The sequence below is a fragment of the Phyllobates terribilis genome, unplaced genomic scaffold, assembly GCF_046119375.1.
Source record: "Phyllobates terribilis strain yellow unplaced genomic scaffold, ASM4611937v1 Scaffold_5__5_contigs__length_657084704, whole genome shotgun sequence".
Lineage (NCBI taxonomy): Eukaryota > Metazoa > Chordata > Amphibia > Anura > Dendrobatidae > Phyllobates > Phyllobates terribilis.
Genome location: NW_027362765.1, coordinates 289,023,345 through 289,041,034, shown reverse-complemented (window position 1 = coordinate 289,041,034; position 17,690 = coordinate 289,023,345). Strand labels below are relative to the sequence as shown.

The following is a 17,690-nucleotide window of genomic DNA, read 5'->3' as shown; positions in this document are numbered from 1 at the left end:
ACAGTCTGCTCCTCCTGTATAATAATAATAACAGACAGGACACCACAGTCTGCTCCTCCTGTATAATAATAATAACAGACAGGACACCACAGTCTGCTCCTCCTGTATAATAATAATAACAGACAGGACACCACAGTCTGCTCCTCCTGTATAATAATAATAACAGACAGGACACCACAGTCTCCTCCTCCTGTATAATAATAATAATAACAGACAGGACACCACAGTCTGCTCCTCCTGTATAATAATAATAACAGACAGGACACCACAGTCTGCTCCTCCTGTATAATAATAACAGACAGGACACCACAGTCTGCTCCTCCTGTATAATAATAACAGACAGGACACCACAGTCTGCTCCTCCTGTATAATAAGAACATACAGGACACCACAGTCTGCTCCTCCTGTATAATAATAACATACAGGACACCACAGTCTGCTCCTCCTGTATAATAACAGACAGGACGCCACAGTCTTCCCCCTCCTGCATAATAACAACAGACAGGACACCACAGTCTGCTCCTCCTGTATAATAATAACAGACAGGACACCACAGTCTGCTCCTCCTGTATAATAATAACAGACAGGACACCACAGTCTGCTCCTCCTGTATAATAATAACAACAGACAGGACACCACAGTCTGCTCCTCCTGTATAATAATAACAACAGACAGGACACCACAGTCTGCTCCTCCTGTATAATAATAACAGACAGGACGCCACAGTCTCCTCCTCCTGTATAATAACAGACAGGACACCACAGTCTGCTCCTCCTGTATAATAATAACAGACAATACACCACAGTCTGCTCCTCCTGTATAATAATAACAGACAGGACACCACAGTCTGCTCCTCCTGTATAATAATAACAGACAGGACACCACAGTCTGCTCCTCCTGCATAATATTAACAACAGACAGGACACCACAGTCTGCTCCTCCCGTATAATAATAATAACAGACAGGACCCCACAGTCTGCTCCTCCTGTATAATAATAACAACAGACAGGACACCACAGTCTGCTCCTCCTGTATAATAATAACAGACAGGACACCACAGTCTGCTCCTCCTGTATAATAATAACAACAGACAAGACACCACAGTCTGGTCCTCCTGTATAATAACAACAGACAGGACACCACAGTCTGCTCCTCCTGTATAACAACAGACAGGACACCACAGTCTGCTCCTCCTGTATAATAATAACAGACAGGACACCACAGTCTGCTCCTCCTGTATAATAATAACAGACAGGACACCACAGTCTGCTCCTCCTGTATAATAATAACAGACAGGACACCACAGTCTGCTCCTCCTGTATAATAATAACAGACAGGACACCACAGTCTGCTCCTCCTGTCTAATAATAACATACAGGACACCACAGTCTGCTCCTATTGTATAATAATAATAACAGACAATACACCACAGTCTGCTCCTCCTGTATAACAACAGACAGGACACCACAGTCTGCTCCTCCTGTATAATAATAACAGACAGGACACCACAGTCTGCTCCTCCTGTATAATAATAACAGACAGGACACCACAGTCTGCTCCTCCTGTATAATAATAACAGACAGGACACCACAGTCTCCTCCTCCTGTATAATAATAACAGACAGGACACCACAGTCTGCTCCTCCTGTATAATAATAACAGACAGGACACCACAGTCTGCTCCTCCTGTATAATAATAACAGACAGGACACCACAGTCTGCTCCTCCTGTATAATAATAACAACAGACAGGACACCACAGTCTGCTCCTCCTGTATAATAATAATAACAGACAGGACACCACAGTCTGCTCCTCCTGTATAATAATAACAAGACAGGACACCACAGTCTGCTCCTCCTGTATAATAATAACAGACAGACAGGACACCACAGTCTGCTCCTCCTGTATAATAATAACAACAGACAGGACACCACAGTCTGCTCCTCCTGTATAATAATAACAGACAGGACACCACAGTCTGCTCCTCCTGTATAATAATAACAACAGACAGGACACCACAGTCTGCTCCTCCTGTATAATAATAACAACAGACAGGACACCACAGTCTGCTCCTCCTGTATAATAATAACAGACAGGACACCACAGTCTGCTCCTCCTGTATAATAATAACAAACAGGACACCACAGTCTGCTCCTCCTGTATAATAATAATAACAGACAGGACACCACAGTCTGCTCCTCCTGTATAATAACATACAGGACACCACAGTCTGCTCCTCCTGTATAATAACAACAACAGACAGGACACCACAGTCTGCTCCTCCTGTATAATAACAAACAGGACACCACAGTCTGCTCCTCCTGTATAATAATAGTAACAGACAGGACACTACAGTCTGCTCCTCCTGTATAATAATAACAGACAGGACACCACAGTCTGCTCCTCCTGTATAATAATAATAACAGACAGGACACCACAGTCTGCTCCTCCTGTATAATAATAACATACAGGACCCCACAGTCTGCTCCTCCTGTATAATAACAGACAGGACACCACAGTCTTCCCCCTCCTGCATAATAACAACAGACAGGACACCACAGTCTGCTCCTCCTGTATAATAATAATAGACAGTACACCACAGTCTGCTCCTCCTGTATAATAATAACAACAGACAGGACACCACAGTCTGCTCCTCCTGTATAATAATAACAACAGACAGGACACCACAGTCTGCTCCTCCTGTATAATAATAACAACAGACAGGACACCACAGTCTGCTCCTCCTGTATAATAATAACAACAGACAGGACACCACAGTCTGCTCCTCCTGTATAATAATAACAGACAGGACACCACAGTCTGTTCCTCCTGTATAATAACAACAGACAGGACACCACAGTCTGCTCCTCCTGTATAATAATAACAACAGACAGGACACCACAGTCTGCTCCTCCTGTATAATAATAACAGACAGGACACCACAGTCTGCTCCTCCTGTATAATAATAACAACAGACAGGACACCACAGTCTGCTCCTCCTGTATAATAATAACAGACAGGACACCACAGTCTGTTCCTCCTGTATAATAACAACAGACAGGACACCACAGTCTGCTCCTCCTGTATAATAATAATAACAGACAGGACACCACAGTCTGCTCCTCCTGTATAATAATAATAACAGACAGGACACCACAGTCTGCTCCTCCTGTATAATAACAGACAGGACACCACAGTCTGCTCCTCCTGTATAATAATAATAACAGACAGAACACCACAGTCTGCTCCTCCTGTATAATAATAATAACAGACAGGACACCACAGTCTGCTCCTCCTGTATAATAATAATAACAGACAGGACACCACAGTCTGCTCCTCCTGTATAATAATAACAGACAGGACACCACAGTCTGCTCCTCCTGTATAATAACATACAGGACACCACAGTCTGCTCCTCCTGTATAATAACAAACAGGACACCACAGTCTGCTCCTCCTGTATAATAATAATAACAGACAGGACACCACAGTCTGCTCCTCCTGTATAATAATAACAGACAGGACACCACAGTCTGCTCCTCCTGTATAATAACATACAGGACACCACAGTCTGCTCCTCCTGTATAATAACAAACAGGACACCACAGTCTGCTCCTCCTGTATAATAATAGTAACAGACAGGACACTACAGTCTGCTCCTCCTGTATAATAATAACAGACAGGACACCACAGTCTGCTCCTCCTGTATAATAATAATAACAGACAGGACACCACAGTCTGCTCCTCCTGTATAATAATAATAACAGACAGGACACCACAGTCTGCTCCTCCTGTATAATAATAACATACAGGACCCCACAGTCTGCTCCTCCTGTATAATAATAACATACAGGACCCCACAGTCTGCTCCTCCTGTATAATAACAGACAGGACGCCACAGTCTTCCCCCTCCTGCATAATAACAACAGACAGGACACCACAGTCTGCTCCTCCTGTATAATAATAATAGACAGTACACCACAGTCTGCTCCTCCTGTATAATAATAGTAACAGACAGGACACTACAGTCTGCTCCTCCTGTATAATAATAATAACAGCCAGGACACCACAGTCTGCTCCTCCTGTATAATAATAACATACAGGACACCACAGTCTGCTCCTCCTGTATAATAATAGTAACAGACAATACACCACAGTCTGCTCCTCCTGCATAATAACAACAGACAGGACACCACAGTCTGCTCCTCCTGTATAATAATAACAGACAGGACACCACAGTCTGCTCCTCCTGCATAATAACAACAGACAGGACACCACAGTCTGCTCCTCCTGCATAATAACAACAGACAGGACACCACAGTCTGCTCCTCCTGTATAATAATAACGGACAGGACACCACAGTCTGCTCCTCCTGTATAATAATAACGGACAAGACACCACAGTCTGCTCCTCCTGTATAATAATAACAGACAGGACACCACAGTCTGCTCCTCCTGTATAATAATAACAGACAGGACACCACAGTCTGCTCCTCCTGTATAATAATAACAGACAGGACACCACAGTCTGCTCCTCCTGTATAATAATAACAGACAGAACACCACAGTCTGCTCCTCCTGTATAATAACAACAGACAGGACACCACAGTCTGCTCCTCCTGTATAATAATAACAGACAGGACACCACAGTCTGCTCCTCCTGTATAACAATAACAGACAGGACACCACAGTCTGCTCCTCCTGTATAACAATAACAGACAGGACACCACAGTCTGCTCCTCCTGTATAATAATAACAACAGACAGGACACCACAGTCTGCTCCTCCTGTATAATAATAATAACAGACAGGACACCACAGTCTCCTCCTCCTGTATAATAATAACAACAGACAGGACACCACAGTCTGCTCCTCCTGTATAATAATAATAACAGACAGGACACCACAGTCTCCTCCTCCTGTATAATAATAACAACAGACAGGACACCACAGTCTGCTCCTCCTGTATAATAATAATAACAGACAGGACACCACAGTCTCCTCCTCCTGTATAATAATAATAACAGACAGGACACCACAGTCTGCTCCTCCTGTATAATAATAACAGACAGGACACCACAGTCTGCTCCTCCTGTATAATAATAACAGACAGGACACCACAGTCTGCTCCTCCTGTATAACAATAACAGACAGGACACCACAGTCTGCTCCTCCTGTATAACAATAACAGACAGGACACCACAGTCTGCTCCTCCTGTATAATAATAACAGACAGGACACCATAGTCTGCTCCTCCTGTATAACAATAACAGACAGGACACCACAGTCTGCTCCTCCTGTATAATAATAACAACAGACAGGACACCACAGTCTGCTCCTCCTGTATAATAATAATAGACAGTACACCACAGTCTGCTCCTCCTGTATAATAATAATAACAGACAGGACACCACAGTCTGCTCCTCCTGTATAATAATAACAGACAGGACACCACAGTCTGCTCCTCCTGTATAATAATAATAACAGACAGGACACCACAGTCTCCTCCTCCTGTATAATAATAATAACAGACAGGACACCACAGTCTGCTCCTCCTGTATAATAATAACAGACAGGACACCACAGTCTGCTCCTCCTGTATAATAATAACAGACAGGACACCACAGTCTGCTCCTCCTGTATAATAATAACAGACAGGACACCACAGTCTGCTCCTCCTGTATAATAATAACAAGAGACAAGACACCACAGTCTGCTCCTCCTGTATAATAATAACAGACAGGACACCACAGTCTGCTCCTCCTGTATAATAATAACAGACAGGACACCACAGTCTCCTCCTCCTGTATAATAATAACAACAGACAGGACACCACAGTCTCCTCCTCCTGTATAATAATAACAGACAGGACACCACAGTCTCCTCCTCCTGTATAATAATAACGGACAGGACACCACAGTCTGCTCCTCCTGTATAATAATAACAGACAGGACACCACAGTCTGCTCCTCCTGTATAATAATAACAGACAGGACACCACAGTCGGCTCCTCCTGTATAATAATAACAGACAGGATACCACAGTCTGCTCCTCCTGTATAATAATAACAGACAGGACACCACAGTCTGCTCCTCCTGTATAATAATAACAGACAGGATACCACAGTCTGCTCCTCCTGTATAATAATAACAGACAGGACACCACAGTCTGCTCCTCCTGTATAATAATAACAGACAGGACACTACAGTCTGCTTCTCCTGTATAATAATAATAACAGACAGGACACCACAGTCTGCTCCTCCTGTATAATAATAACAGACAGGACACCACAGTCTGCTCCTCCTGTATAACAACAGCCAGGACACCACAGTCTGCTCCTCCTGTATAATAATAACAGACAGGACACCACAGTCTCCTCCTCCTGTATAATAATAATAACAGACAGGACACCACAGTCTGCTCCTCCTGTATAATAATAACAGACAGGACACCACAGTCTGCTCCTCCTGTATAATAATAATAACAGACAGGACACCACAGTCTGCTCCTCCTGTATAATAATAATAACATACTGTGGTGTCCTGTCTGTTATTATTATTATACAGGAGGAGGAGACTGTGGTGTCCTGTCTGTTATTATTATACAGGAGGAGCAGACTGTGGTGTCCTGGCTGTTGTTATACAGGAGGAGCAGACTGTGGTGTCCTGTCTGTTATTATGCAGGAGGAGCAGACTGTGGTGTCCTGTCTGTTATTATTATACAGGAGGAGCAGACTATGGTGTCCTGTCTGTTATTGTTATACAGGAGGAGCAGACTGTGGTGTCCTGTCTGTTATTATTATACAGGAGGAGGAGACTGTGGTGTCCTGTCTGTTATTATCATACAGGAGGAGCAGACTGTGGTGTCCTGTCTGTTATTATTATACAGGAGGAGCAGAGTGTGGTGTCCTGTCTGTTATTATTATTATACAGGAGGAGCAGACAGGACACCACAGTCTGCTCCTCCTGTATAATAACAACAACAACCAGGGCACCACAGTCTGCTCCTCCTGTATAATAATAACAGACAGGACACCACAGTCTGCTCCTCCTGTATGATAATAACAGACAGGACACCACAGTCTGCTCCTCCTGTATGATAATAACAGACAGGACACCACAGTCTGCTCCTCCTGTATGATAATAACAGACAGGACACCACAGTCTGCTCCTCCTGTATAATAACAGACAGGACACCACAGTCTGCTCCTCCTGTATAATAATAACAGACAGGACAACACAGTCTGCTCCTCCTGTATAGTAATAATAACAGACAGGACACCACAGTCTGCTCCAGCTGTAGGTTAGAGGGCACAGCACCTCGGGTTAGAGGGCACAGTACCGCGGGTTAGAGGGCACAGCACCGCGGGTTAGAGGGCACAGCACCGCGGGTTAGAGGGCAGAGCATCTCGGGTTAGAGGGCACAGCACCTCGGGTTAGAGGGCAGAGCATCTCGGGTTAGAGGGCAGAGCACCTCGGGTTAGAGGGCACAGCACCGCGGGTTAGAGGGCACAGCACCGCGGGTTAGAGGGCAGAGTATCTCGGGTTAGAGGGCACAGCACCTCGGGTTAGAGGGCAGAGCATCTCGGGTTAGAGGGCACAGCACCTCGGGTTAGAGGGCACAGCACCTCGGGTTAGAGGGCACAGCACCTCGGGTTAGAGGGCAGAGTATCTCGGGTTAGAGGGCACAGTACCGCGGGTTAGAGGGCACAGCACCGCGGGTTAGAGGGCACAGCACCGCGGGTTAGAGGGCACAGCACCTCGGGTTAGAGGGCACAGCACCTCGGGTTAGAGGGCACAGTACCTCGGGTTAGAGGGCACAGCACCTCGGGTTAGAGGGCACAGCACCTCGGGTTAGAGGGCACAGTATCTCGGGTTAGAGGGCACAGCACCGTGGGTTAGAGGGCACAGCACCTCGGGTTAGAGGGCACAGTACCTCGGGTTAGAGGGCACAGTACCTCGGGTTAGAGGGCAGAGTATCTCGGGTTAGAGGGCACAGCACCTCGGGTTAGAGGGCACAGCACCTCGGGTTAGAGGGCAGAGTATCTCGGGTTAGAGGGCACAGCACCTCGGGTTAGAGGGCACAGCACCTCGGGTTAGAGGGCACAGCACCTCGGGTTAGAGGGCACAGCACCTCGGGTTAGAGGGCACAGTACCTCGGGTTAGAGGGCACAGTATCTCGGGTTAGAGGGCACAGTATCTCGGGTTAGAGGGCACAGTATCTCGGGTTAGAGGGCACAGCACCTCGGGTTAGAGGGCACAGTACCTCGGGTTAGAGGGCACAGCACCTCGGGTTAGAGGGCACAGTACCTCGGGTTAGAGGGCACAGCACCTCGGGTTAGAGGGCACAGCACCTCGGGTTAGAGGGCACAGTACCTCGGGTTAGAGGACAGAGTATCTCGGGTTAGAGGGCACAGCACCGTGGGTTAGAGGGCACAGCACCTCGGGTTAGAGGGCACAGTACCTCGGGTTAGAGGGCACAGCACCGTGGGTTAGAGGGCACAGCACCGTGGGTCAGAGGGCACAGCACCTCGGGTTAGAGGGCACAGTACCTCGGGTTAGAGGGCACAGTACCTCGGGTTAGAGGGCACAGCACCGTGGGTTAGAGGGCACAGCACCTCGGGTTAGAGGGCACAGTACCTCGGGTTAGAGGGCACAGCACCGTGGGTTAGAGGGCACAGCACCTCGGGTTAGAGGGCACAGTACCTCGGGTTAGAGGGCACAGCACCGTGGGTTAGAGGGCACAGCACCTCGGGTTAGAGGGCACAGTACCTCGGGTTAGAGGGCACAGCACCGTGGGTTAGAGGGCACAGCACCTCGGGTTAGAGGGCACAGTACCTCGGGTTAGAGGGCACAGCACCGCGGGTTAGAGGGCACAGCACCGCGGGTTAGAGGGCACAGTACCTCGGGTTAGAGGGCACAGTACCTCGGGTTAGAGGGCACAGCACCGCGGGTTAGGAGGCTGCCGTCTGCGCGGTGACTCCTCCCTCGTCTGGTCGCTTAGGCACTGGAAGCTGTTACTTCTATTTCCGGCTTACGCGTTACAAGTCTCGGAATACAGTAGATGCTAAATTCTAGTCAGCTGAAGGTGGTCCTCAGATGACGTCATACCCATGTGACCAGCCTTATGTGGGAGGAGCTACCTTGGCTGTGCAGAAAGTGCTGGCTCGGAGTGGTCACATGCTGCAGGAGATGGATCCGTCTCTAGGCGGCTCCTGTGAGCTCCTCCCTGCGGTAACGCCGAGCTGTAGACAGCTGATCAGTGTGACACGTCTATGATGGAGGAGAATACTCCACACTGTCCTATACAGATCAGGCTGGAGAGGCCCTGCACTCAGGATCCTGTGCTCATAATGAGGAGCAGGTGGAAAGAATAGCACAGGACTTTTTCGGGGTGTATTTCTCAATTTGATAATGCAGTAAACATGAACAGTTTTACAATAAATGTTATTTAGATATTTTTTATTGCTCTATGTCTAACAAAACTGGATGTTTTGGTGATTAGTAAAAGTTGCATTCAGTTTATTATTGTTTTTTAATAATAAAAATTACACCTAGGCCCCAATTCATTAGTTTTGCCAGTATTCAATCAGTCCTGACTGAGCAACTTCTCCATCATTTTTAAGAGCGGGCACATCAAAATGGCGGTTTTGATTAATTCGGGCTGTAATGCTGTGTGACTGTCCAGAAAACATGAACCTCTGTACAGCAACTGTATTCTAATTCTAGCTGTCTCATTACAGATATTACTAGAAAGGGTTACTGCACTGAGCATCATGATTTCTGTGCACACTGTACTGTCTATAAGGACGTCCTCCATACAGCAACTCCATTCTAGCTGTCTCACTACAGAGATGACTAGATCTCGAGTTGTTGCACTGAGGTTCATGATTTCTGTACACACAGTACTGTCTATTAGGTCGTCCTCTGTACAGCAACTCCATTCTAGCGGCCTCACTACAGAGATGACTAGATTGGAGTTGCTGTACTGAGGTTCATGATTTCTGTGCACACAGTAGTGTCTTTAACCCCTTAAGCCCCGAGGGTGGTTTGCATGTTAATGACCAGGCCAATTTTTACAATTCTGACCACTGTCACTTTATGAGGTAATTACTCTGGAACGCTTCAACGGATCCCCCTGATTCTGAGATTGTTTTTTCGTGACATATTGTACTTCATGATTGTGGTAAAATTTCTTCAATATCACTTGCGTTTATTTGTGAAAAAAATGGAAATTTGGCAAAAATTTTGAAAATTTTGCAATTTTGAAAATTTTAATTTTTATGCCCTTAAATCAGAGAGATATGTCACACAAAAGAGTTAATAAATAACATTTCCCACATGTCTACTTTACATCAGCACAATTTTGGAACCAACATTTTTTTTTGTTAGGGAGCTATAAGGGTTAAAAGTTGACCAGCGATTTCTCATTTTTCCAACAAAATTTACAAAACCATTTTTTTAGGGACCACATCACATTTGAAGTCAATTTGAGAGGTCTTTATGACAGAAAATACCCAAAAGTGACACCATTCTAAAAACTGCACCCCTCAAGGTGCTCAAAACCACATTCAAGAACTTTATTAACCCTTCAGGTGCTTCACAGGAATTTTTTGAATGTGGAAGAAAAAAATGAACATTTAACTTTTTTCACAAAAATGTTACTTTAGACCCAATTTTTTTTATTTTCACAGAGGTAAGAAGAAAAAATGGACCCCAAAATTTGTTGTGCAATTTCCCCTGGGCACGCAGATACCCAATATGTGGGGAAAAAACACTGTTTGGGCGCACGGCAGGGCTCGGAAGGGAAGGAGCGCCATTTGACTTTTTGATTGTAAAATTTGCTTGAATAATTAGCGGACGCCATGTTGTGTTTGGAGAGCCCCTGTGTGCCCAAACATTGGAGCTCCCCCACAAGTGACCCCATTTTGGAAACTAGACCCCCCAAGGCACCTATCTAGATGCATAGTAAGCACTTGGAACCCCCAGGTGCTTCACGAATTGATTCGTAAAAATGAAAAAGTGAAAAAAAAAACACTTTTTCATTTTTATGAATCAATTTGTGAAGCACCTGGGGGTTCCAAGTGCTCACTATGCATCTAGATAGGTGCCTTGGGGGGTCTAGTTTCCAAAATGGGGTCACTTGTGGGAGAGCTCCAATGTTTGGGCACACAGGGACTCTCCAAATGCAACATGGTATCCGCTAACAAATTGAATGGAAAATCGGCTCAAATTGTTAGCGGACACCAAGTTGCGTTTGGAGAGCCCCTGTGTGCCCAAACTTTGGAGCTCCCCCACAAGTGACCCCATTTTGGAAACTAGACCCCAAAAGGCACCTATCTAGATGCATAGTGAGCACTTGGAACCCCCAGGTGCTTCACAAATTGATTCGTAAAAATGGAAAAAAAACACTTTTTCATATTTATGAATCAATTTGTGAAACCCCTGGGGGTTCCAAGTGCTCACTATGCATCTAGATAGGTGCCTTGGGGGGTCTAGTTTCCAAAATGGGGTCACTTGTGGGGGAACTCCAATGTTTGGGCACACAGGGGCTCTCCAAACGCAACATGATGTCCGCTAACAATTTGAGCCGACAATTTGTTAGCGGATACCATGTTGCATTTGGAGAGTCCCTGTGTGCCCAAACAATGGAGCTCCCCCACAAGTGACCCCATTTTGGAAACTAGACCCCCCAAGGCACCTATCTAGATGCATAGTGAGCACTTGGAACCCCCAGGTGTTTCACAAATTGATTCATAAATATGAAAAAGTGTTTTTTTTTTCACTTTTTCATTTTTACAAATCAATTTGTGAAGCACCTGGGGGTTCCAAGTGCTCACTATGCATCTAGATAGGTGCCTTGGGGGGTCTAGTTTCCAAAATGGGGTCACTTGTGGGGGAGCTCCAATGTTTGGGCACACAGGGGCTCTCCAAACGCAACATGATGTCCGCTAACAATTTGAGCCGACAATTTGTTAGCGGATACCATGTTGCATTTGGAGAGTCCCTGTGTGCCCAAACATTGGAGCTCCCCCACAAGTGACCCCATTTTGGAAACTAGACCCCCCCAAGGCACCTATCTAGATGCATAGTGAGCACTTGGAACCCCCAGGTGTTTCACAAATTGATTCATAAATATGAAAAAGTGTTTTTTTTTTCACTTTTTCATTTTTACGAATCAATTTGTGAAGCACCTGGGGGTTCCAAGTGCTCACTATGCATCTAGATAGGTGCCTTGGGGGGTCTAGTTTCCAAAATGGGGTTACTTGTGGGGGAGCTCCAATGTTTGTGCACGCAGTAGCTCTCCAAACGCAACATGGCATCCGCTAACAATTTGAGCCGATTTTCCATTCAATTTGTTAGCGGACACCATGTCGCGTTTGGAGAGCCCGTGATGTGCCTAAACAGTGGAGCTCCCCCACAAGTGACCCAATTTTGGAAACTATACCCCTCAAGGATTTTATTAAGGTGTATAGTGAACATTTTGAACCCAGAGATACGACACACAATTTGTTTACATTAGGTCATCATATTGAATAAGTTGTCATTAGTCTTGAGCGCAAGTGCTCGCTACTTGAGTTTGCATCGGGTACTCAGGTATGCACCATGTACAGCGTGTGCTCGAGTGACATGCTCGAGTCCCTGCTCCGCATGTTTCACGGTTATTAGACACCCAAAAAAAAACATGCGGGGATCGCTCGTGCATGGCAGGCAATCCCCGTAAAGTTTTTTTGGCCGCGAAGCATATGGGGCAGAGACTCGAGCATGTCACTCAAATACCCACGATACTCAATGCATACCAGAGCACCCGATGCAAACTCAAGTAGCGAGCACTTGCGCTCAACACTAGTCGCCATATCGTCATCTTTTTTCTTACTTTTGAAAAAAATCCCAACCCCATCACAACCCTAACCCCAACCCCAGCCCTAATCGTAGTACAACCCTAACCGTAGCACAACCCTAACCGTAGCACAACCCTAACCGTAGCACAACCCTAACCCTAGCACAACCCTAACCCTAGCACAACCCTAACCCCAAACCCAGCCCTAACCCTAACCCAATCCTAACCCAAGAGTTTATTTTTGACGCCGTTCCTCGTGTGGTATAAGTGATTAGACGACTTTATTCTTCGGGTCGGTGTGATTACAGCAATACCAGAATCATATGGGGTTTTTATGACTGACAGCTGTCACACACAAAAAGACGCATTTTTTGTAAAATCTAGTTTTTGCATCGCCATATTTTGAGAGCTATAATTTTTCCAGATTTTGGCAGACAGTCATGTGACGGCTCAGTTTTTGCGGGATGAGTTGACGTTGTTATTGGTGCCATTTTCAGGCACGTGACATTTTTTGATCGCTTTCTATTCTGATTTTTGGGAGGCAGAATAAACCAAAACCAACAATTCAGGAATTGTTTTTTTTTTTTTTTTATTCTGTTCCGCGTGTGGTAAAAGTGATAAGGCAGCTTTATTCTTCGGGTCAGTACGTTTACAGCGGTACCACATTTATATAGTTTTTCTATGTTTTGCACTTTTACATAATAAAAGCAATTCTATAGAAAAAAATATTTTTTAGCATAGCTTTATTCTGAGAGCTATAACTTTTTTAATTTTCGGCTGATGGAGCTGTATGGCGGCTTGTTTTTTGTGGGACGAGATGACGTTTTCAGCGGTACCATTTTTATTTATATTCGTCTTTTTGATCGCATGTTATTCCATTTTTTATTTGGCGGTATGGTGATAAAGCATTGTTTTTTGCTTCGTTTTTTTTTTTTTTTTTTACCGTGTTCACTGAAGGGGTTAACTAGTGGGACAGTTTTATAGGTCAGGTTGTTCCGGACGCGGCGATACCAAATATGTGTACTTTTATTGTTTTTTTTGTATTTTTTTAGAATAATATTTATTGATGGGTAAATTATATTTTTATTTTTGGTGGATTATTTTTTTTTTTTTTATATTTTTGCAATTTTTTTTTTTTTTTCCCTTACTGACAGTTTTTATACTTTATTACTTTGTCCCACTATGGGACTTTCACTTTTTTTTCTCTGATCGCCTGCATGGCACAGGAATGCAGCACCATCCCTGTGTCATACAGGCTATCAGCGCTGCACAGTGAGAAGATTGTTTGGAGATGCACTGCGCATGTCCAAACAATCTTCCTGCTGTCTGGTGACCCGGATGTTGTCATGACGACATCGGGTCGTCATGGCAACACCCGGGAAGCCTTTGCAGACAGCGCTGGAAGCCGGAAGAGGAGGTGAGTATCTGCGATCACCTCCCCTTGCCCCCGCAATGCTGCGATCGGCTGCGATCGACTTCGATCGCAGCATCGCAGGGGTTAATGTGCTGGGAGCGGTGCAGGACCGCTCCCTGCACATAGTACCGGGTGTCAGCTGTGACAATCAGCTGAAACCCGGCGGCGATCGCGCCCGCACAGCATGTGTGCGCGCGCGATCGCGATGACGTACTAATACGTCAGATGTTATTAAGGGGTTAAGGACTTCCTCCATACAGCAACTTCATTCTAGTAATTCCTGTATTGAGACAGCTAGCATTAAGTTGCTGCAAATCATGATCCTCTCTGCAGCAACTCTGATCTAGTCATCTCTGTAGTGAGACATATATAATTAAGTTGCTGCACTGAGGACGTCCTTATAGACAGTGCTGTGTGCACAAAAATGATGAATCTCAGTGCAGCAACTCCGATCAAGTCATCTCTGTAGTGAGAAAGCTAGAATGGAGTTGCTGTATGGAAGACGTCCTTATAGACAATACTCACTGTACAGAAATCATTAACCTCAGTGCAGTAACTCTGGTCTAGTCATCTCTGTAGTGAGACAGCTAGAATGGAGTTGCTGTATGGAAGACGTCCTTATAGACAATACTCACTGTACAGAAATCATTAACCTCAGTGCAGTAACTCTGGTCTAGTCATCTCTGTAGTGAGACAGCTAGAATGGAGTTGCTGTATGGAGGACGTCCTTATAGACAGTACGGTGTGCACAGAAATCATGATCCTCCCTGCAGCAACTTCCATCTATTCATCTCTGTAGTGAGACATCTATAATTAAGTTGCTGCACTGAGGACGTCCTTATAGACAGTGCTCTGTGCACAGAAATGATGAACCTCAGTGCAGCAACTCCGATCTAGTCATCTCTAATGAGACAGCTAGAATGGAGTTGCTGTATGGTCGTTATAGAGACAATTTTGTCCAGCCCATTTTTGGGGTTTTGTGTGAAGTGATGTCCAATTTGCCTTTTTTCTGTTTTTTTTTTTGTGTTGTTCCAATACACACAAAGGAAATAAACATGAGTTTAACAAAACGTGTAATTGCAATAATTTTCTTGGGAGAAATACTTAATTTTCTGGAACAATTTCAAGGTTGCCAACACTTTCGGCCATGACTGTATGTAGCTATCATTCATGTGAATTCGTAAGCATAGTAATGGGTCAAACTATATCCTTTTTTTTGTATTGGTCTTAAGGCATTAAAAGTCATGGGTGTGTCAGAGGTGACAGACAGTCGCCCTGCAGTGGTTTGCAGGAGATCTCCACGTTTGGCAATGCAGACAGCTGCCTAGATAGGAGGCAGTGTTTAGGACCCAGCAACTACCTCCCTTTAGTCTGGGTGTATATATACCTGGTGTGTCTACGTGGGCGTCGCCAGTTATATTCATTTCTACTTGGTACTTGGCTGAAGCAGCATCATGTCCTCTCTGGAGTCTTGAGGCCGTGTGCCCTGTTGGAGTTCTTCTAAAGCTGAGTTGTTCCATTGTGTTGTTTTCCCCTTTTGTCTTTAGAGTGCTAGCGGAGGTTGACTAATGCTCATCTCCTTCCACCCCCAGCTATAGCCTTACACCAGGGATAGTAAGGCAAGGCACTTGATCGGCGACAGATGAGGAGGCTGTATAGGGACGTTAGGGGGAGACAGGGTGATGCTAGTCCAGATTAGGAGGTCACCTCTTCCCCCTTTCCCTATTGTCTGGGCTCCCTTTCCCCTCTGTGTTGCACTCACACCTGGCGTGACTCTCTGTGGTGCACTCACACCTGGCGTGACATTATAACCGGCCGAGCACGTATTTGAAATAAAAACAAAAACGACACAAGATTGACATTTTGTTGTTTTTTTCTTTGTGTGTTTTTGGGCGTGCACCTTTTTTTTCCTTACTCCCTTTAGTATGGGATCAGATGCAGAGCTCGCAGAGCAGTTCCGCTGTTTGTCTCTGGAGGTGAATGACCTCTGCTGTGAGGTTCAGCAGCAGTATCACTGGTTAAAGGCCGCCAATGTAGGGGTTTCTGCTGGTAGACCTGTCCAGTCTGAACCCAAGGTTGCCCTCCCAGACAGGTTTTCAGGAGGTAGGGACAATTTTTTTGTGTTTAAGGAGGCATGCAAATTGTACTTTCAACTTCGTCCCTACTCCTCCGGTAATGAGGAGCAATGGGTTGGTATTGTGTTCTCTCTACTGCAGGGCGATACTCAGTCATGGGCGTTCTCATTACCGCAGGAATGTTTGTCTCCAGTCTGTGGAGGTTTTTTTTGGAGCTCTTGCCCTCATCTATGATGACCCTGACCGAGTCGCCTTGGCTGAGTCTAAGCTACAGTGGTGTACCGCCAATGGCGGCAGGCCACGCCACTGCTATGGGGTCCGTGACCGGAAGGGGGCCCATGAGCCGGGAGGGCCCCAAACAGCGTGGGAACCAGGAGGATAGGTGAGTATTGGGGGGGAGGGAGGTTGCGGCGGTGGAGGAGCGAGCACACACAGTAGCCGGCTGCTGCAGCTATCACGTGTGCCCGCTGCTAAAGGGACATGAATATTCCCTCTTCTCCACTCCCATGGGCGTGGAGAAGAGGGAATATTCATTCTCTTAAGTAGCGGCCAAGGAGGAGCGCTGAGCTCCGGCTCCTTCTGTCAGTGCCTGCTGCTAAAGAGAAAGCATATTCACGCTTCTCCACACCCATAGTCCCGGCATGGAGAAGCGTGAATGTGCCGGCAGCAGCAGCAGCTCACCTCGGCTTCTGAGAGCGCGCGCTGCTCAGACGCCGACATGAACTGCAGCAGACAAGACGCAGCGCTGGAGCAGAGGTGAGGAAGGAAGGTGAGTATCAGTGTTTATTATTTTATGTGTGCAGTGATTGGGGCCATACATAGTAGGATTGGGGAATGAGGAGGCAACACATACCAGGATTGAGGGATGAGGAGGCCACACATACCAGGATTGGGAGGATTGGGGAGGCCACACATACCAGGATTGGGGGCGGGAGATTCGGGAGGCCACACGTACCAGGATTGGGGGGGTGGATTGGGGAGGCCACACATACCAGGATTGGGGAGGCCACACATACCAGGATTGGGGGGGGGGATTGGGGAGTCCACACATACCATGATTGGGGGAGGATTGGGGAGGCCACACATACCAGGATTGGGGGGGGGGGATTGGGGAGGCCACACATACCAGGATTGGGGGGGGGGATTGGGGAGGCCACACATACCAGGATTGGGGGGGGATTGGGGAGGCCACACATACCAGGATTGGGGGGGGTTGGGGAGGCCACACATACCAAGATTGGGGAGGGGGATTGGGGAGGCCACACATACCAGGATTGAGGGGGGGGATTGAGGAGGCCACACATACCGGGATTGGGGGGGATTGGGGAGGCCACACATACCAGGATTGGGGGGGGGATTGGGGAGG

At 46.3% G+C, this 17,690-nt stretch overlaps 1 protein-coding gene across 5 annotated transcripts in view; it reads right to left on the bottom strand.

The window, feature by feature from the left end:
* LOC141272999 (uncharacterized) overlaps positions 1-9,129 on the bottom strand; it is a 65,824-nt gene extending 56,695 nt beyond the window's left edge. Inside the window, exon 1 of one of the 5 annotated variants that reach the window (XM_073684272.1) lies at positions 8,899-9,129. The gene's annotated coding sequence lies outside the window, so the exon portion shown is untranslated. Of the gene's footprint in view, positions 1-7,424; positions 7,441-7,468; positions 7,567-8,898 lie in introns of those variants that run through there. The other 4 variants (XM_073684270.1, XM_073684273.1, XM_073684274.1 and 1 more) reach the window with 4 other exon arrangements.
* Between the last annotated feature and the right edge of the window lie 8,561 nt (positions 9,130-17,690).